Source organism: Penaeus vannamei, chromosome 11, assembly GCF_042767895.1.
Source record: "Penaeus vannamei isolate JL-2024 chromosome 11, ASM4276789v1, whole genome shotgun sequence".
Lineage (NCBI taxonomy): Eukaryota > Metazoa > Arthropoda > Malacostraca > Decapoda > Penaeidae > Penaeus > Penaeus vannamei.
Window position 1 is genome coordinate 10,344,000 of NC_091559.1, and position 10,000 is coordinate 10,353,999.

A 10,000-nucleotide genomic window follows, 5' to 3' on the forward strand; every position below is an offset into this window, starting at 1 on the left:
ACGATGATAATGATGATGGTGGTGATAATAAAGTGATGAAAATTATGAAGATGACGGTAATAATGATGATAATGATACTGGTAATGATAATGATAGGAATAACAATAGCAATATTGTCAGTGTTAGTGTCTGTTAATGATGATGCTAATGATGAAAATCATGATAATGATAATAACACTCCCAACGAAGAAAACAACATTAATGATGATAAAGAACAATTCTGAGGTTCGAGATCAGAGTCAACCTTTTCTTGGAAAAGTTATCAAGTGCTCTTAACACCTGCTTGTGTTTGGCGGTTCGCGAGAGTTCTCTGCAGAGATACCGCATATCATTTATGTTTTACCCGCCACTTCCCTGGTACCGAACTGATACCATAATAAATGCATCACGTGGCATCTGGCCTTATAACCCTCATCATCTGAGTCTCCCATACCCAGGAGGTTCTCCCTCATAGTTCTCAGCCATAGTTCCGTTTATATTGCCAATTAATTTCTAGAATTATTGAAAATGGCGTTGCATTTACATTTTTTGCATGATAATACATATTATTTTACATGAATATTGTAGTATAGTTAACCCGTGCTGAATGTATGACAGAAATATCATGTTACCTCAAATATTCCATTGGATCCTATTTCATCATTTGTTTTGCCATGACGCATCATTCTCTTTGTTTCATCACATTATACATCAAGTGGCAAGTGTTGCTGTCAACACGAATTAGAACGTTTGATGAACATCGTCGGCCGGCCTTTTCCCCTTCGTCGTGGCCGCGAGGTGTGTGCAACGTATAAGAGAGAAACGAACAGATAAATAGACAGACGTATATATAAATAGGAAAAATACATAGGTAGACAGATGGATCCATAGATAGGAAAATGACAGAGAAAGATAAACAGACAAACCAATGATGGACAAATAGAAAGTTAGGCAGACATGTGTATACCTATAGATAGATTGAGGTATAGATTGATGGACAGATAGACAAATACATTGATAGAAATAAACAAATATAGACATAGCGAAAGACTCGCACGCAGACACAAGTAGACTGCCGCCGTTTATTGCAAATGTGTAATGGTGTTTCTTGGGTCCTCCATTGTATCATTACTATTTTTATCATTAACACCATCACATTTTCATATTCAAAAGAAAGAAAGAATGAAACAACACACAACGATAACTTAAATAAAACAACAGAAAAATATAGCGCCTGCGTGACCCACGTGTCACTTGGCATGGGTTGGGATCGATCCCGGGACCTCCGAGTGGGAGGCGAGGATCCTTCCGACCGCGCTATCGCTTGGCGAAGGAAGGGCGGCTTAAATGGGTATTTGGATAGCTCATGTATATTTGTTTCTGTTATTTGGACATTTTGAATGCAGGTCAAGTTTCTACTTTTATAGATTCATTGTGTATAGGTTTTCGTGTATGTGTTTGCGGTATTTTTGCACAATGCCTTCGCATAACCGATCGCGGCGATTTTAGTGTCAACGGATTCCTCTCACCCTCCAGGACATATTGTATAGAAATCATGCCGCGGAACCCCCGAGCCCCCCGTGCTTGGTCCGAATCGCAAGGTGCCCGGGAATTGCGGGGTAGAATAGGAAGGATATGCTGTGCGGTGTCTCCACTGAGAACGCTCGCGAACCGTCGAACACAATCAGGTGAATCAGGTGTTTAGAGCACTTATTGGCTGAACTCTGGTCTTGAGCCCAAGAAATTTGTAGCAGGAAGATTTAACAAAGAGGAAATTTTATCTTTGTCTGCACTATTCGTGTTTTAGTGTTATCATTATCATCATCATTAATATTTCCTTCGTATGGAGTGTTATTATTATCATTATTATTATCATTGTTATTATCATCATTTTCATAGCTAGCATTGTGAGTTCCCTACCTTATTATTATTACTTTTATTATTATTGTTACTATTATTATAATTATTACTATTTTTGTTATATTTAATATCATTGTTATTATTCTGTTATTGTTATTATTGTTATCATTATCATAAACACCATCATTTTAATTTTTACCATCATTATCTTCACTGTTATCATTATTGTTATTGTTCTTATTATTATCATTATCATTTCTATCATTATCATTATTATCATCATTATCATCAATCCCATTATCATTATCATTATCAACAATATTATTATCATTATCATTGTTATTATTATTATCATCGTCATCATCATTATCGTTATTATCATTATTGTTATTGTAAATATTGCTATCGTTATCATTATTGTTATCATTTTCATTTTCATTATTATTTTGGTTATTATCATCATTAATATTTTTTATTATCATTATTGTTTTTACTATTATCATTATCATCAATATCATTATCACTGTTATCATCATTATTGCTTTCTTGCTATCGTTATCATTATTATTATTATTATTATTATTATTATTATTATCATTATTGTTAGCATCACCATTATCCTCATCGTTATTAACATCATCATCATTATTATCATTATCATTATCATCATTGCTATTATTATTGTTTTTGTTCATATTATTATTATTATTATTATCATCGTTGTGATTATTAATATCATTGTCTATTATCATCATTATCATCCTTTCATTATGATTTCCTGTTAACTTCATACGTAAATGTTTCAGAATGATTTTTCTCAGGCTTCAGTTGGGCCTTTGTCGCGAGAGCTGATTGGCTGAACGCAAGCCAATGAGAAGACTTGGATTAGGAAAGGAAGGCTTTGTTAATCTTCTACGATGATTGCTGTTCTTCATTCGCTTTATTCAAATCCTTCATTCCGTTTTCGCTTTTCTCTACTCAGTTTTGTTTGAAATACAGGGTTGTTTATCATTCTCTCTCTCTCTCTCTCTCTCTCTCTCTCTCTCTCTCTCTCTCTCTCTCTCTCTCTCTCTCTCTCTCTCTCTCTCTCTCTCTCTTTCTCTCTCTCTCTCTCTCTCTCTCTCTCTCTCTCTCTCTCTCTCTCTCTCTCTCTCTCTCTCTCTCTCTCTCTCTCTCTCTCTCTCTCTCTCTCCATCCCTCACTCCCTGACAACTTTAGATATCATGTGCTTCATGATAACAATAATGATAGAGTAATGATGTTAATAATAATAATAACAATAATAATAATGATAATAATAATAATAACAATAATAATAATGGTAAGAATGATAAAATTATGATGATAATAACAATAATAATGATACTACTAGTACTGCTACTAATGATAATAATAATGATAATAATGAAGATGATAATAAACAAATTATAAGGATAATAATAATGATGATAAAGAGGATGATCATATTAATTATAATAACAATAATAGGATTAACAGCAACAATAAGAATAATAAAAACAAAAATCAAAGTTATGATAAGAATGAAGATAATGATAATGATGAAGTTCATAAAAATGTCGATGATGATGATGATAAAGATAAGAATATTTATACTGATAATGATTATGGTAAAAACTATATAAAAGCAATGTTGTTATATGAAAATTGTATAAAAGCAATGATAGTAATGATGATGATAATGATAATAATGAAGATGATGATGATGATGATAATAATAATAATAATAATAATAATAATAATAATAATAATAATAATAATAATAATAATAATAATAATAATAATAATAATAATAATAATAATAATAATGATAATAATAATGATCATAATAATAATAATAGTTGTAATAATGATAATAATTATGATAATGATAAATTTATAATAATAATGATAGTAATAATGATAATAATAGAAATAGTAATGATAATGATGATAACTATAATATTGATAATAATCATAATGATGATAATCACAATCATAATGATAGTAATAATGATAATGATAGCAATAAAAATAACAACGATAATAATGATCCTCTGCGCTGCCCATCTCGGACCGCGAGAAGGGAAGTGTTGAAAAGTCTTCGTTAAGAAAAGGAAAAAAATAGATAAGAAAAAGAGAAAAGGGAAATCTCTCTTTAAATGCTTTTCTTCGCTCTCCCTCTCGCCTTTCTTCCTCCCTTAATTCCTCGTCTTCTGATGGTCTTGCCCTTTTCTCATTTCTTAATTACATTCTTGATTTCCATTTTCTCTGTTGATTCTTTCTAATCTCTCTCAGTTTTTAACCCCTTTTTCATCATTTTTGTTTTGTTTTCTTTTCTTTTCCTTTTTGTCTTTCTGACATTTTCCCTTATCATCTATTTGATATTTCTGCTAATTCCTCTTTCCCCCATTCCCCATTTTCTCTCTGATTTCCTGCCTTGACCGATAATCTCTGAATTCTCGTTTCCTTTTCTTTTTCCTTTTCACATAGGCCTATACTGTATCTCTGCTTTTGTCTTGTTTTCTTCGTTAGTTCCTCCCTCTTTCTCTGTGTTTTAATTCCTGGCCGTAAACAGCTTCTCGTAATTTCTTTCCCCAATCAGCCGCGATCAAATAACATTCAAATCTCACAATAAAACAAAAATACAGCCTCCCCGCAAGTAAGAATCAAAGGCGTAAGAAATTATGATTAAAAACAACAAAGTAAAATGCGCAAATACTGAAAAAGGAAAGAAAAGACAAAGAAGAAATATATAAAGCAAGTAACAGGGTTACATAAAAGGCCTATATGAAAATAATGATAATTATAATAGTAATGATGAAAATAATGCCAATGATAATGATAATAATGATAACAATAGATAAAGATTATACTGATAATGACCATGATGATAATAATAACAATGATGATTTTAATCTTGATAATGATAAAGATAGTAATGAAGAAATTAATGATGATACTAATAGCAACGATGGTAGTAATGATAATGATGATATTCACAAGGATAATGATACTGATAATGAAAATGATTATGATAATGACAATAATAGCAATAATGAAAACAGCAATAATAGAGATAATAATGACAATAGAAATAATAACAATGGCTATGATAAAGATAATGTTGATAATAATAATGATAATTATATCTAATGGGGATAGAAATAATTGGCAGTCATAATGATCCTAATAATAGAAAAAAAATGATGATAATAATAACAGTAATAGGATAATAATATAAGCAATAATAATTATTATATGACAGTAACAATAGAATCATATTCAGAAAATTGAAAGTGAAAAAAGAAGGATGATAAAACAATAAACATGATGCTAAGGGCAGAGAATCTAAAGAATAATGATTATGATGATTTCTGCTTTATAAGTCCATCTTTCTCAAATCACTTTAAGTTAGCAGGGTGGCGCAGTGGAAGCGCGCCGGGCTCATAACCCGGAGGACCGTGGATCGAAACTCTGCGTTTTATATTGATTTTTTTTCTTTAATAATATACTGTTAATGAATCACTGATAAGGCTAAAAGATAAAACAAAGAAGATAAAAAGATGTGTAAATAGATTAGGAAACAGAAAGATAGAGAGAAAAATAAAGCAACTGACATGATAATAATAATCATAACAATAATAATAATAATAATAATAATAAAAACAATGATATTAATAATGATAAAAATTGTAGAAATGATAATGAAAATTATGATGATAATGATAATAATAGTAATAATGCTGATAATAATGATAGTAATACTAATGATAATAAAACAACAATGACCGTGATAACGGTAATAATAATAACGACAAAAATGATAATAAGTATGATAATAATAGTGATGATAATAGTAAAAGCAATAATAATAAAAATGATAATAGTAAAATGGGAAAGGTTAAGGGTCAACCCCCTTAACCTTTCTCATTCTACTAATCCCTGCTCTACTTCATCTGCTTCCTTCTCTTTCCTTCTCGATGCCATACTTTCCTGTAACTAATCTTTGACATCTAATACCACCCCCCCACCTCTCCCCGGATTCTTCTCCTCCTTTTCCAACTGGCTTCCCCGTTTTCCTTGAGCATTGTTCCTATTCCTTCCCCAGTGACAGATACACTGTAATTCACTCAATCGCCCTACTCCCTTACCCCCCCCTTTCTACTAATCTCTGCTCTGGTTCACTTACTCCCTCTTTCCCTTTTCACTGCCATTCTATCCTCAAATGCTCTCTAATCTCTGACATCGAACACATTTTATCCTAATCTTTAATTCTCTTTTCCCTTTCCGACACAATACCTTATCATGGAGCTTTATGGCCTTTGGTGCCGAGCACATTTCTTCGTTTCAGGCATTAAGCATCAAAACGGATCTTTGCTTTCTGAACTTTTTGTTGCTGTCTTTGTTGATGTTGTCATTAGCATTATTACCATTATCATTTTTATTATCATTATTATTATTAGAGTTACTATGCGTTATCATTATTATTATCATCGCCATCATCATTATTATTATAATTTTGTTGACATTATCCTAATTACTATCATTATCATTATTATCATTATTACTATCTTTGTCATTATTATCGTTATTACTATTATTGCCATTATTATTTTTATTACTTTATCTTTGTTGTTGTTGTTTCTGTTGTTGTTGTTGTTGTTGTTGTTGTTGTTATTATTATCATTATTATTATTAGTAGTAGTAGTATTGTGATCATTAATACTATTATCATTATTATTATTATTATTATTATCATTATCATTATTATTATTATTATTATTATTATTATTATTATTATTATTATCATTATTATCATTATTATTATTATTATTATTATTATTATTATTATTATTATTATTATTATTATTATTATTATTATCATTATTATTATTGCTGTTGTTATTATCATTACCATTATTATTACTGTTATCATTATTATTATTATCATTATTGTTATTATTATTATCATCTTAAAGTCAAATTATGAGTCTGTATCTATTTTTCTCTTTCTTTTTTTCCAATCTATACATACACATCTATTTATCCAAATCTGTCTTTTAACCTTAATGCCTGATTGAGATAAGTAGGGAGATAGATAGAGGGTAAATGAGGGAGAGAGAGAGAGAGAAAAAAAAAGAGAGAATCCTTATATTAAAGTTACAAAACTCTTCCTTATTTTTCGAACGTAGGTAGATTTACTTATTTTTAATAGATATTTTACGAAAACAGGTTTTTGGAGTACCCGAGAAAAGTTATTTAAGAAGGTTTGTAACTTTATTATAATTCTTTAAGACTGGACATATTCCAGTGCAATGGTAGAAATGCAAGAGCGTTTAATATGACATTTTACTCCTTGGGTGAAAGTACACATACACGACATGTACGTGACGTTGCATACATGTGTAATGTGTTTTGATAAAAGGAAGAAAATAATTTAATGAAATTTGTTCTCATAATATATGATTCCGTAGTGCTGTGGCTAGCACGGTCGCCTCTTACGCGACAGACTCGGGTTCGATCCCCGACGGAGACGAATTGCGAAAGATTTTTGCATGAATTTCTGTTTGCCTCTTTCTACTTACCCACCCTTTTATCTTCCTGTATTTGTTTCCGTCTCTTTTCCGGTGTTTATAATGTGAAGGAAATAGGAGGAATTGGAGCGTTTGATTTTGGATTTTTTATTTGCTTTTTTGGATTTGTTATATTGTTTATGGTGTTAATGAGAGTTTTCATAATTTTGTTATTCCTCTCATCATCATGTGGTTGTATTAGTAATATGAGAAGCAGAGAATGGGAGGAGGAAGAAGAGGACGAACAAGTGATGGAGGGAAAGAAAAAAAAAATCTAGACGGAGCAGGAAATGGGGAAGGAAGGAAAGAGGTTATATTGTCATTTTGTCTTGTTTAGTGTTGTTTCGTTCCACTTTGTCCACTTCAGATAAGAAACACGAACTCTTAGGTCTGTTTGCAATGAGATCCGATTTAGTATAATCATGGTTGCAGAGTTTTTGGACTTGCAACATAGAACGAACTGCACGATCTCCTTTTCATAAAAGCTTGATGTTTACCTCTATATTGTTCAGTCATGAAATTTTTGGTCCGGAATGAAATAAAATGCAAAGTAGACAAACCAGACTTCATGGCTACCAAGGTGTGAAATACTACTTCTGTTGCACTGTGACAGCTGGATCCTGTGCTGACCATATATCGAGTGGATAGGCAGCTTTTGTTTCGATATGAAGTGGATTGTTGTAATTCACCTTACTCTCAGGATATCTTGTTTACATTTCGTTTTACTCTATTCCCATGAAAAAATAACCGATTTTCTTTTGTATTGATACTATTTAGTATATTGCATTATTATTGATTTGATGATTTTTAAAACGAGTATTCTTTTACCATGTACACTATTTTAAATATATATATATATATATATATATATATATATATATATATATATATATATATATATATATAATTTCATAGCGTCTTACATAAGTTGTATATTGATTTATATTTGCCTTTGAAAACTATATGAAATTTATGAAAGAAACAAGATTTCGTCAAACAGGAATTCGAATGAACACCAATAGTTACGAAATTTAGTGTTAATCGTTGACACGGAACGAATGAAACTACTTTAGAGATGATCTTGGTATTGAATCTACGAAACGCTCCAGATATCAGAGCCGATTTCCACTGATGTTCAGAAAGAAGTTTGGGATTGCACTTATTCAGATTTGAGAGTGACTAATGATCTTTTACGGTTTGATAATTTTTTGGTTTCCATTAATGCTGATATGCTGTTTTTTCTATTCTTGTTTTTTCTAAGTGAACACATAATGTAGTGTTTGTAAGAACACACACACACACACACACACACACACACACACACACACACACACACACACACACACACACACACACACACACACACACACACACACACACACATGTTGGATAAAAGCCTCTTCCAACCCTCTCCTATTGCCCCTCGTCACCGTGGCCGAGAGGGTAAGGGCGCCAGATTCGAAACCCGCGATCGCGAGTTCGAATCTGCAAAAGGGAGCCAAAAGTGCTCCCTCTGGTTGCAACCTCGCCCGGGGCTGAAAGACATGAAAAGCCCCGGGCACAAAAATTACAAGACGCCCGCCGGTTGCAATCAGTTTTTCCCTATTTTTATGTGTGTATGTGTTCGTTTGTACTTCTATGTAAAATATACGTCATAATAATTAGAAAATAATGGCGAGTGAGAAAAAAAATCTAGAAATCTAGAATATGTGAAAGGAAAAAAAATTGCGAAACATAGTTTTCCCCTACTATGTATTTATGTTCGCCTATGTATGTTTCTCTACTTATGTGTGTGCGTGTGGACGGAAACAGTGCGAAAGAAAAAGAAAATTGCAAAATAGATACAGAAAAGTGCGCAAACAAAACGGAAAATAAAGCGAATACAAGTGAAAAAGATACATAAATATGAGAAAAAGCAAAAGTAGAAAATGCGTCAAAAGTGCGAATTAAGAAAACAGAGATAGAGAATAACATTGCTGAATAAAAAGAAAAAATCGGTAACAAAACAAAAGGCAAAAAAAAAAATAATAATAAAAATAAAAAATGCGTCGAAATTTGCGATATGAAACAGAATTGCAACATAGTCAGATGGGAAAAAATAGAAAAGTGACAACAGATAAGAAAGTATAGAGTACGAAGTTTACTTTACGGTGGCTTATATATTCATGTGTGTGTGTGTGTTTGTTTGTACTTGTGTGTGTGCGTGCGGGCCGTGTGCAACGAATGATAGGTCAATAAAAATTCCATTCTTTCCCATTTCAGTGTAGGACGTCAGAACAAGCCATATGTCTCCCATGTAAAATATACGTTTATTCCAATGAATCGTGTAATTGTATGTGTGTACATTAATGTCTGTGAAATTCAGTGTCCATTAATGTATGTGTATATCTTGAGTAAATCAATATTCGAACAGATATGGCAACCAAAATAAGCGGAGAAACAGAAAATTGAAGAGGAACAACCTAAAAGATAAAGAATGCGGAAAGATGAGAAAAAGCGAAAGTAGAAAATGCGTCAAATATGCGATAAAAGTTCGAAGAAAAATGAAGAGAATCGACCCTGTCATTAGAATATAAAGGAAAATGAGA